Here is a 13,257-nt window from a genome sequence, read left to right as displayed (position 1 = left end):
CAGTATTTTAACGCGCAATTAAATATAGTAAAGTGAGATAAGGTCACATGTGCTTTCAAGCCCTTTGAACAGAGAACGACAGGGAGAATGCGATTCGTGAATGAGACAGGTAGACATTTCAAATTTTTTATTTGCATTGAAGTAAATAGTGTGAAATGTCTAGGCTATGTCGATAGCATAAAAGCCGTGCATTCAGTTGATTGCACTGCAGTCTCTTTCTATTCATCCTTATAGCTTTCATATTGTTTCGTTCGGAATTCTCGTGCAGGAAATATGGATAAATAAGTCCTACACAGACCAATACTGTGAAAAAGAAATGGTTCAAACTACTCAGTATATTCAGATATGGACGACGACAAGTTAGCAGACACATTGTAGTTGCATCCCCCATCGAGAGTGGGTACTTTGGGAGACTTCTTTTCCTGGATATTTTTGGTCTTTAATCCGTTATTTTTTATGAAAGTTCGTACCAATACAACGAATGTGCAGCTGATACAAATCATGGTTCATTCGCCTGCGCAACGTTCCGTCTTCCATCTGCACGCCACCATAGATGGTACGGAACACTTTTCGTTCGAAAACTCCAAGCGCGTTGGTCCTCCACGAGCATAGTCCAGGTCTCGTGGCCGTAGAGGACCACCGATCTAATCAGCGTCCTCCGGAGTCCAAAGTAGGCACGATTTCCCGCCAAGATCCGTCTCTGAATTTCTCTGCTGTTATCATTGTCGTCGGTTACCAGTGAGCCCAAATACATGAATTCGTCGACCATCTCGATTTTTTTTTTTTTTTGAGTGACCCTCCGCTCTCCCCCACACCAAAAGGCTCAATGTTGAGCCTCCTGGTAATGGACACTCAATTATCAGCCATAGTTAACGCGAAAACTTACTAGATTTATAAAATATTACATTTAAGATGGCTGAGAATATTTTTATTTTAAATCAACATAAAGAGAGAGAATATTACTGACAAAACAAATAATGTGCTTCTAGTGGATACGGTATCCTTTTAAAGAAGCACAAGTACAGATAAGAAAAAAAAACAATGAATATAAAAAATTACTTAATTTTTACTATGAAATAGTTAAATTTAAATTAATAATTAAAAAGTTGTATGACGACATAAGACAATTTAAATTAATGGTTAGATGACAACATAAGACAATTCAAATTATTGGTTAGATGGCAACATAAGAAAATTTAAATTAATAGTTGAGCTATTTGGGTTTGTAAGTAACTTTTAATGTTAGATTTAAATGATAAACGGTTAGTTATGATCTGTAAATCTCTAGGTAGGTTGTTATATTTTGCAGGGCCTATGAAAGAAAATCGTTTCTGGCCAAAGTTTGAATACGTGCGAGGTCGTGAGAGATAATTAATTTGCCTGGTGTTGTACAGCCGAGGTATTACGTTTATGATTGAGTTGTGGATACTTGTTGGGTTGTGTAGCACATTGTGCATCAAAAGCAATGTCTGCTCTTCACACATGCCTTGAATAGGTAGGATTTTATGAGGAAAATCTGTGAATAACCTTACCGATGAAAACAGAAACGGTAAGTTATATATTATTTTAATACATCGGTTTTGTAAAATTTGCAGTTTTTTAAGTTTTGATTTACAGGCTCGACCCCATGCAATAATTAGATAGTTTAGCTGAGAGTGAATGTGAGCAAAGTAGAACATAAGCAAACCCTTTCGTGGAACGAAGCTACTAACACGTTTTAAAATGCCACACATAGACGAAATTTTTCTCGCAATTTCCTTGATATGTTTATCCCAAGACAAGGTACAATCTAGATGAACACCTAAATATTTAAATGATTCTACTTTCTCTATAACGTAATCGCCCATCACTAAAATTGGAACACTGGGAAGGATTTTTCTTGGGGATCGAAAGATCATATATTTAGTTTTTTGCAAGTTAAGTGAGAGTAGATTGTCGCAAAAATATTCCTGGAGAATTTGTAGATCATCATTCATGCTTGAAATAATCGATCTTGGGTTGACATTAGGATAAAATAAGGCTGTGTCATCAGCAAATAACCTTGGAGTTCCAGTAAGAGGAATTTTACCAATGTCGTTTATGTAAATGAGAAAGAGTAGAGGCCCAATATTACTCCCTTGGGGTACACCTGTGCTTATTTGTCTTAGCGAACTTATCTCTCCATCATATGACACAAATTCTGTTCTACTTTCCAAGTAGCTGCGGATAATGTCGTTTGCAACTCCTCCAATCCCATAAGATTCCAATTTTAGCAGCAAAATACCATGATTTAGAGTATCGAAAGCTTTTTTCAAATCTAAAAACAAGGCACCTACGCATCGCTTGGAATCCGTTTCCTCCAGTATTTTGTCGACAAGTTCAGTTATAGCTATTGTGGTACTACTCCCGTTTCGAAATCCATATTGCAAACTATAAAGTGTTCTGTTGCTGTCCAGGAATTGAACCATGCGATTTATCAATAATTTTTCTAGTATTTTATTGAAAACTGAGAGCGTTGATACCGGTCGATAGTTATCAGTTTTTGTTGAATCTCCAGATTTAAATATAGGAACAACTTTTGCTGTTTTAAGACAATCTGGGTAGGTACCTGTTTGAATCATTAGATTAAAAGAATCAGACAGAATACGAGCAAGTGACAGAGCGTTATTTTTAATTATTTTTGCTGGTATACGATCAGGCCCAGAACTTTTGTTTGTCTTCAACTCACTAATTAGTACTACAACCTCGTTTACAGATGATGGTTGTAAAAAAATTGAGTTTGCGATTGGTTCTATATGTCGCAGTGGATTTGATACCGTTGGAATGATATTTTCTGCTAGTTTTGAACCAACTGTTGCAAAGTGTTCGTTTAATGCTTCGCAGATCATCCTGCTATCATCTATGCGACCACCATTAATGTTCAAGGATAGTTTTGATTTGTTTTGTGATTTCCCAAGAATTGTGTTTATGTTTTTCCATAATTTTGAGTGTGATGTAGTATTTAACAGCTCTTCAAAATAACTTCTTTTTGCTTGCTTCTTGGCTAAATCGAGTTTTTTTGAAACATGTTTCAATAGTTCACCTAAGCGAATATTGGTTGGATCACGACGAGATTTTTTTAAATAATTATTTTTAATTTTTATTAGTGTCCACAAATCAAGGCTCATCCAAGGGCACTGCATACTTTTGAGGTTTACATATTTTTCAACTGTTTTGGTGCATTCTTCCAATAATGTGCTGTACTTGGATATTATATTTTGCAAACATGTGTTCACGTCAAGTACAGGTCCAATACTATCAATATATCTTTTGAAGTCGACCTCCAATTTATCATGGTTTATAATGTTTTTGGACAACTTCACCCGATTTGTTCCAAACTGCATGTTGAATTCTGACAAAATCATGGAATGATCACTTAAATCGCTATAAATAGTGTGATTGCATAGGCGATAAGCGTCCCCCATTTTACATAAAACATGGTCTAAAATATTTGAGCTAGATGGTCTCGTAACAAATATATTTGCACATATAAAACCATACGACTCTAAAAGGTATTTATATTTCAATACAACATTGTTATTCGACAGATTCACTGGTACATTCATATCTCCGAAAATTAAACAAGGATGATTGGTATTACTTTTATTGAGCCAGCTTTCCATACGATCATGAAACATATTAAAATCAAATGACGGTGGACGATACACACCATGAACATCTAAGGCTCCCTCGGACACAATAAGTTTAACATGAATATGATGAAATCCATCAATACATACATTTTCAATAATTTTATATTCGATAGTATCCCTAACATACATTGCTAAGCCACCAAATGAACTCTCTCTGCTCGAGAATATGCTGTTATAGCCCTTAATGTTATACAGCGAAGTATTTCCGGTTTTAATCCATGTTTCCCCGACGATAATAATATCAATCGGAACCAGGAAATGGTCAACTGATATTAGAACATCATGAAACTTATGTAAATCATTTATTCCCCGTACATTCCACTGTAACACACGCAATTGTTTCGGACATACCCTCCCACAAGACCTATTAAAATCATCGATATGATTATGAAGATAATTTAACGTTTGATCCATTTATTACAAAAAAAACAAAGCACAACATAAGTTTACAAATTAGTTATACAAACATGAAACATTAGTTCAAATCATTTTTCTTCCGCTTCGGCGATGGTGTTTGTTTGGAAGACACAGCATACTGACTAATCAATTTTTTTAAATCATCTCTAGTTCTAATCAGATCTGGCTTAGCATTTTCGTCTTTTTTTACAAGTATGCCACCCCCTCTTCCAGGCCACACAAACTTGATTTTGAGCGGTTCTTGATATTCACGCATTTTTCGCAGTAGTTCTAACGATAATGGGGTTAATTCATCCCTAATTGTTACATTCGTTGCCTTACCATTAACCAGAAAAGATTGATCAACGTGGGTTGAAGTTATCATTCCTAGCTCTTTTCTACGTGAGAGAACAATTTCCTTGATATTATTGTCTTTAAATGCAATTTGAATGGGAATCGTCACGTTTGCTTTGTTACTAGCATACAATCGTGTCGCTGAGACGATAGAATTTGGTGGCAAAGTGATGCCGATATGAGCAAAAGTTTTATCGACTAATTTAAATGTATTTTCATTCGCTACATATGGGAGCCCCAACAAAACTGCGTTTTTAGACACTGTCTTACGATCCGACTTATCTACATTAGCCTCCAGTTGATGAACAAATTTGGTTAGCTCAGTGTGCGATGTAGATAGATCCGAAATTTGCTGTTTTAGATTTTCGTTTTCGATTTTAAGGTTATTAAAGTCTGACGCGATATCATCGAACTTCGCTGAAAGAAATTCCTGCGATTTTTCGATTGCAGCAGTAACTGAACGAACCTCTGACTTCACGTGAGTCATTTGGTCTGCAACAACACTGGCAACAGTTTCTTTTAACTCAGAAGCAAACATACTGATCATAGACGATCTGCTGTTCTGCATCTCTACGATTCGCTTGTATATCTCAGAACAATTTGTGGTACAGAAATACATGTTTGCTCTCACTCGGCTAATAGCACCACCGATAATATTTCTGCACTTGAAATGAGCTGTAGAGAAACAATACATGCAAGATATTATTTTATTTGTATCTGGTTCTTGCTTCTTGCATACGACACAGCAAACGGTATCATCCATCACAGCTGTTAGAACAAAAACGATAGCAGAAAAGAAATAAATACTTAAATCGATCACAAACGGTAGGACATGCGGGATATACTATGGGGGATGCAGAATAATAAGTTTAGTTTAGTGAATTGATCCAACTCGAAACGGTTAGAAATCGTTTTGTCTGCCTATTGGGAAGTATGCTAACAAACTGCTCTATGATCACTCCGACTTGAATCCCACGGCACTACTCGCGCTAAGCCAAAAAAATCCGCTAATATTCTGTTTTACCGAATCAGTTGCTTCTCCGACCACAGCCACCTCTGTATATATGACAGTTATCTGAGCATAACCGCATATAGTGAAACTGGCCCTTGCCTTCCACAACTAAACCACAAGTGTGTGAACAGTGACGTACTAGATAATAGATATTTTGAATCTGTTATTCGTTCGGTTTATTCCAAATCAGTAGTTTTTCTGACCACAGCCACCTCTGTATGTATGCAAGCTATCTGAGCATAGCCGCATACAGTGAAACTGGCCCTTGCCTTCCACTATCGAACCACAAGTATGTGTAAAAAGGGATTGTTTATAGCCTGAGAGCTTTCAGCCACAGAACCAATGAAAGAAAGCAAATCACCACACAGCAGCAGCAACAACAACAGAAGCGCCAAACAGGCGAAAGCACTATCACAACAACTACAATTAAACTATCATCACTCGCTCGATAGGAATTATTCACCAAACTAAATGCTTTATTCCTTGGGTAATTTTCATGATTTACCGTATAATTTGATAACGACACGGGACTAATACCTTTTAGTCACACAAATAACCAACGCTATAAAAGAAAAAGTATAGAATACAACGATTTTAGTACTTTTAAAGTGGAGCTGATAGACACTAGACAATAAACCGCCACAACCAGTGTTGCCAGTTGCCTCTTTACTTTCGATTTCGTCACCGTCAATCCGAACTCGGGTGGGAGGTTCACATTGTCGTCTCTAGAATCTCTTCCTCTCATGTATTTTGTCTTCGAAAGGTTGATGGCAAGTCCAATCCTGCTGGCTTCAGCTTTCAGTCTTTGAGCATATATTTCATTCAAAATTCAATAGAGATACGAATAGTTTAATTATCGCACGTGGAATGTCTCTTTTGAAAATTTTCATCGTCAAACTTTCATATTACTCAGTTAAGCTAAATATTTTTTCTGATATAGCCATGAATTTCCTTAATTATAGTGTAGATACAGGCTTTGAATACAATTGAATTAAAACTGAGTTGATGTAGCAGCAGACAAAAAATAGTTTTGTTTTCTCAAACCTTCGCAATTACAATTAATAAATATTTCAGATTGGCAGAAGATCTTATCACACAACTTAGAAATGGATACAGAAATAGCTAGATAGATGCTATAGAAGAGAGAGAGAGAGAGAGAGAGAGAGAGAGAGAGAGAGAGAGAGAGAGAGAGAGAGAGAGAGATGGGGGGGGGGCGTGTGAGGAATGGCAAATGATGGTTAATGCAGTGACATTATTTCAATAGGTATATTATTATGACATATTGATTTCTTTCATTCTTATCATAATTAATGTAAGTAGTAATTTTTGCGCCATAGCCAGTATAACCTAAATCTTGCAAAAGAGCTAAATTTTCGCTAGATTTTTGGGCTATAAACATACAGTTGTGTTGCGGCAGAGCGCAATCTGTTCACATACCCTCGCCACTGTATTATTACCAGTAACAAAAGTCCCAAATAAATTCACGACAGTCTAGTTCAGTCACCGCCGGCGGTGGTCGATCGATCGTACTTTGTGTTTTTATACCTTATCACAGTCCGTCTTTTGTTTCGCTGTTTGTGCCTTGTTCGCTTCGTCTGTTTATTGGAAGGCAGGAAACGGGTCCTACCACTGAGAATGATCATCTGGTGCCGTGACCAGGATACCTTTGTGCCACAACAACCTGCCAACCGATAGTTTGATATTTCGATAGTGGGAATTCATGTAAGGAGAATCGGCTACGGACTTACTCTATGTCACTTCAGCTATGCCGGTGTGAGCGGGTATGCAGCTGTATAGCAAAATCAACCCCCTGCGGTGCTATATCAGTGTGGGCGTACTTGCGGCCGCTTAGTAGAATGCATTTTCCACCGAAATCTACTCCCAGTTGCGCGGATCGCAACGTCTCCGAATGCGTTCATCAATCAGCAAGTGATCCGTAGCAGTAAGTCTCGAAACGCCAGCATGTCGCCATTACAAAATACCACCAACAATCCAAACAGCGATGGAGGAATCTAGTATGGATTGCAAGTCATTCGTGAAGTTATAAGTTTGTGTTTTTATACCTTATCACAGTCCGTCTTTTGTTTCGCTGTTTGTGCCTTGTTCGCTTCGTCCGTTTATTGGAAGGCAGGAAACGGGTCCTACCACTGAGAACGATCAAGTTGCTTTCGGTGACGCCACGAGTATAATTATATGAGAAATCTTTTATCTCACTACTAGGTGAATTACTTTTTGATCTGTGTATTTATATACCATCCAACATTTACCTCATGATTGAACGCAATGCCTAATTCAAGGGATAAATACTAGAACTCACTGTTTCTTTATCAACACATTATTTTGTCCTTGAAGTGAACTTGTATATTGATTTTTTGAGAAACAGTTCATTTATTATAAAGGAAATTCACAAAATGTTCTCAACATCGAGCTCCTTGAATCACGTAGAAGTGTTTTTATACCCCGATATTCAAAATCGGTTTAGTTTTGCCCCTAAAACACCAGTAAAGCAATACTCTGTATGAAACAATCTCATTTTTAGTTAGTGGAAATTGGTAAGCGAGGACTAAAAATACAAAATGTTTAATATCTTCGCCGCTCGTGCACGGATTTAGACAATTTATAGCTTGTTAGAAAGGTATTTTAACAAGCTTTCTATTTATGTGCAGTATTGTGGGACAGTATTGTATTGTTCGAAAGTAATTTGCAAAAAACCTGTTGTATTTTGACAAAATCGCCTATATCTCAGAAAGTAAACAACATATCGAAAATCAAAAATAATAGTGTCAAATGGCAACGTTGGGCCTTTCATTTGAAACTAATTTCATTAAGATCGGTTCAGCCATTGCTGAGATAATTACATGACATTTTGTACATACATACATACACACATCCACACACACACACATACAGACATTGTCTCAATTTGTCGAGATGAGTCGATTGGTATATAAGACTCGGCCCTCCGGGACTCGGAAAAAGTTTTCAAAGTTTGAGCGAATCCTATACATTTCTTTTGTAAGAAATGTAAAACGCGTTTGAAGTGTTTAGTCCGCTTGGAGTTTACCTAAAAACGATAGGACAGAATTGATAATATATACAATTAGGTATTCTGTTCGCCATCCATTTTCTGTAATATCATTTTATTTCATTAACAAAATTTTCATATCTTAAAAATTCTACAGTGGTGTATCATGCTTTTCACCGAAGATTACCACGCGACGGAATCGATTCAAAATAGTAAAAGAATTGAAAATATACCATTTTAACTAAATCCGCAAAATTTGGTACAAATATCAGGCAAAATATAGGGCCTGTTAGTCAGGAATTAGACGGTCATGAATTTATTCACCCCTTCACTACCAGCGGTGGGAAAATTGGAAGGTATTTGTTATTATTGTGGTACCCATTTAATTCATTGATATCTTCTTCTTCTTGGTTCAAAACCAAAAGCCGTCCGTAAGCTGTTCATATAATGATTAATTAAAATAATTTTTCCTAACATCGCGGAATCGAAAAGATTAAATCTTTAAAATGACAGTTTTGCAAGCTTATCGCTATCTTGTTTTTTTTACCGCAATAACCACTCGATCAAAAAAAAAAATTAAAAATATTTTCAAACAACTTTTCATGTTCTAAAGTAGGTAAAATCTCCTAGAACACAATTAGCTGCATAGCAGTTCTTTTAAAAATAAGTTTGGTCGGTGAGGTACGAGTTTTTTTTATTTTCCGGGAAATGGTATTCCGCGAAATGGTGTTTCCGGGAAATGATACATTCCGGGAAATAGTTTTCTGGGAAATGATATATTCTGGAAAATGGTTTTCCGGGAAATGGTACATTCCGGGATATGGTACATTCCGGGAAATAGTTTTCCGGGAAATGGAATTCCGGGGAATGGTATTCGGGGAAATGACGTACAACCGATACAATCGATTGAGATCATCTATGAGATCTAATACACGAATATGGGTTTCTAGCTAAACCGACATATTTGATCAAATCGACTATGGATCGAGTGATGTGTTACGTCCGAGTATCGGGGACACTATCAAGTTCTTTTGAAACTCAGAAATGACTACGGCAAAGTTATGGAGCCTCTTATCTAATGTTTAATATCTTCTGGAAAAAATGCGGCAATAAATTGTAAAAAACATTACACCTTATGCTCATATGCTCGGTTCTAAACCAGGAGGCGTGATATAGGATCATGTCAATTATTATTTCAACACTCTAATAACCAGACCTCGAAAGCGAAATTTCCAACTCGTTACATCTTAGCAGTTTAGAAAATATTAGGAATTTGAATCTATCGTGAATAATCATGAATGATATAACCTTAAATTATTTGTATGTGAGCAAAACATTTCTAGAAGACCGTTGATAGTTTCCCATGTAAAGAACAAAAATATCTTCACAATACAATACAGAAAATTTATCTTCACTGGATTTATGAACTTAGTATATATATATATATATATATATATATATATATATATATATATATATATATATATATATATATATATATATATATATATATATATATATATATATATATATATATATATATATATATATATATATATATATATATATATATATATATATATATATGTTAGACATTTCTAGACTATTGCTGATAGTTTTAACTCAATGAGCTATTATATCTTCATATATAGTTCAGAAAATTTTCTTATTTTCAATTCAGATTTGTTATTCGGCCGAGTCTCATATACCAATCGACTGTGTGTGTTTTTTTGATTTTGTTTTTAGAGGATACCAAAAAACTTCCAAAAAAGCCATGAGGCTGCAATAAAAAAAATATACACAACTCTAACGTCTCAGGGAACTGGTTTGTGTAGCAACCCGAATCGCCAAAAACCACTACTCTTGCCCAAAACCTGAGTCCTCCACGGCACTACTTTACGGTATTACTTCGGGGAGGGGTTGTTTATGAGCATAACACCCGCTCTAATTCCACTACTTAGCAGTTAGTTCCTTCAGTAGGGTTACAGCACTACTCCTCGACGGTGATGTGTTCTTCACGATCAACACAGACTGGCAATTTCTGCATGGTAGTCAGAAAGTTAGCAGTGGGTCGAAACTTTATGCTCTTCCCCTACGAAGACAATCTAGGCGACAAACTTCAGAGTGTCTAATTTACCTAGCCCTTCCCTTGTGCCATTCTGCACCGAAACTTTCTTCTCGTACCATTCAGCACCACTTACTCGTTCAGCTCCGGACTTGTTCGCAAACTACTCGGTCCAGTCCCCAGAGATGGATCTGGCCTACTCCGAAGGAGAATTCCTAGGCGAGATTCTCCCGATACCGAGCGGTAGATTTCTCCCGATGATGATGTTCGTTTCCGTGAACCAATTAGCTCCCCGCTTTGTTCCGATCTACTCGATGTAGCCCCTGCAATGGACCTAGCCTACTCTACAGACCAGCCAGTAGGTGCTGAGGTCCATCCAGCGATTCCGGGTGGAGCGCAGGTTCCAGTTCACTGGCTCCCCAATGATCCATTGCTAGCTATTCGACGCGGTCTGATCCCCGGCTGTGCATCTCCCCTACTTACGAGCTATCCGGTAGGTTGTTAAGGTCGGTCCGGCGATTCTGGTTAAGTCTGACGTCCGGATTACTGGCGCCCAGATGACTAGAACCCGGTTCTACGTTGCGTACTACTCAACTGGTCCCCGGCGGGGGACCTAATCTACACCAACGGAGAGTTCCCCGGCGGCGGAATATCTCTCGAATCCCAATTTGTGGTTTCTAGTCAAGGGCGCTACTTTGTTGGTCCATTCGCCACTTCCTCTGCATCTCGGAGAGTATACTCGTAATCACTCTGTGGACAGCGTCCCAGGTATGCTCGTCGTGGCTCATCTCTTCGACGATACTGTCAACTATCACACCCTACGAAAACTTCTCGAACCTAGACCACGTGTTCCGGTGTCTCTGCACGTTTACACACTCCGGGCAAAGGAGTGACGAAGCATGTCCAAACCGGTGCAAGTACTTCTGGAAGAATCCGTGTCCGTACAAAATCTGCATCAAATGTAAGTTCACATCTCCATGCTTCCTATGCACCCAAGCTGTCACATTTGGGATTAGTCCTCAGCCATAGTGATGCATTTTCGGGATCATGCCTGCGATAACGCATACTATCTCCGACGATATTGTTCTGTAACCACTCGCGACTCGTACGGGCATCAGCCGGAATGTACTGTACAGCTTTTCACGGCTCCGTTTGGTTTGCAGCGCAGAACCCCAGGGAACCCCATATCGAAGTATCGATGACGAAACGGTAGATAGCAGACGTCCCGTGCTGCTTTCGGACAGCCAACGTTTGGCATGATTCTCGCTATTGCTTTTGTTGCCCTCGCCGAATTTTCGCAAGCGTAGTCGACGTGGTTGTAGAAACTCAACCAGTCGACGGTTATCACTCAAAATTGTTCCCTCCAACGTCGATCTGAATCCGCTGAATCGCTTTGACTTTGCTGACCAACAACTTGTGGTGAGTTATTTGCAGCTTGACTCCGTTCATCCAGCTCTCGACCGCGTCTATTGTCTCCGTCACCGAAAACTCCACTTCTTCAAGTGTCTCACCAAGCACCTCTAGTTACATGTCGTCCGCGAAACCCACGCAAAAAAAATATTTTGTAATTTTAAGTTTATTTTCATGCACATATTTGGAGCATGAATATAAATGTAAAATAAAGTTCCACTACAAATCCACACGACTTGTAGTGCTTTCTTCAACGAATTTTATTATAATGCTACACGTGGATTGAAAATTACAGTTTCTTCAAACGGAAAAACCAATGCACTTCAATGTATTTTTTACACGCTTATTGCTGTAAAATGAATGACATGTAATATTACACGAACGAAAGTGTAAAATTTTATGCTTCTTGATGCTTTAATTGAGAGCATTGATTTTAACGTAATTTTCAATCAAAGTTTTGATTCAATCTTTGCATGTTTACATTCGTATTGATTTACATGTCGTTTAAATTTCATTATTTTTTGTGTGCACGATTATCACTTTCCTGGGCAGCCGCAGAGTTATGACCCCATCGTATATCCCGTTCCAAAGAGTTGGACCAAGAATGGAGCCTTGAGGAATGCACACTGTGACTGGCATTGACTTCTACCCTTCGCTCGTCTCGCACAGCAGCACTCTGCTCTAGAAGTAGTTCTTCAGGGTCTGGTATAGATAGTTGGGAACCCTCATTCTGTGCAGCACTGCAGCAATGGCTGTCCACTTGGCGCTGTTAAATGCATTCTTAACATCTATCATGATCACAGCCCAGTATCCATATCCTCTTCACTTCTGTTTAGATCCCTTCTCAGCACTCTTAAACATTGTTAGAATTGCATCCACTGTTGACGCTTCTTGCGCAATCCGTCCGCGCTCTCCCTCCGTGCATTTCATCAACCTGTTAAGGATGATTCTTTCCAGGAATTTTCCGAGTGTATCCAGCAGACATAAGAGGCCGGATCGTCCGGTGGCTGCAGTACCAGCTTCTATACCTTCCAATTTTCCGGGAACCTTTATTTAAACACTTCTGCAGCACCATCCTGAACACGTCCGGATATACCAGGATCGCAGCCTTCAGCGCCTCGTTTGGTGTTCTATTCGGACCGGGGGCTTTCTTTGATTTCAGACACTTCGATGCTTTGTCGAGCTCATCGTTACTTACCGATCGTCCGTGTGTGCTCCTTCTTCTTCGCCGTATGGTGTTGGTGGCCAGATAGTTGCATCGTGCTTCGGGAAAAGACCCTCGATAATTATATTCAGCTTACTCGGGCACATTTTGGCTGGCGTC

This window comes from Topomyia yanbarensis, chromosome 2 (genome assembly GCF_030247195.1).
Source record: "Topomyia yanbarensis strain Yona2022 chromosome 2, ASM3024719v1, whole genome shotgun sequence".
Classification (NCBI taxonomy): domain Eukaryota; kingdom Metazoa; phylum Arthropoda; class Insecta; order Diptera; family Culicidae; genus Topomyia; species Topomyia yanbarensis.
The sequence above is the reverse complement of the archived record's forward strand: the minus strand, read 5'-3'. Positions refer to the sequence as shown.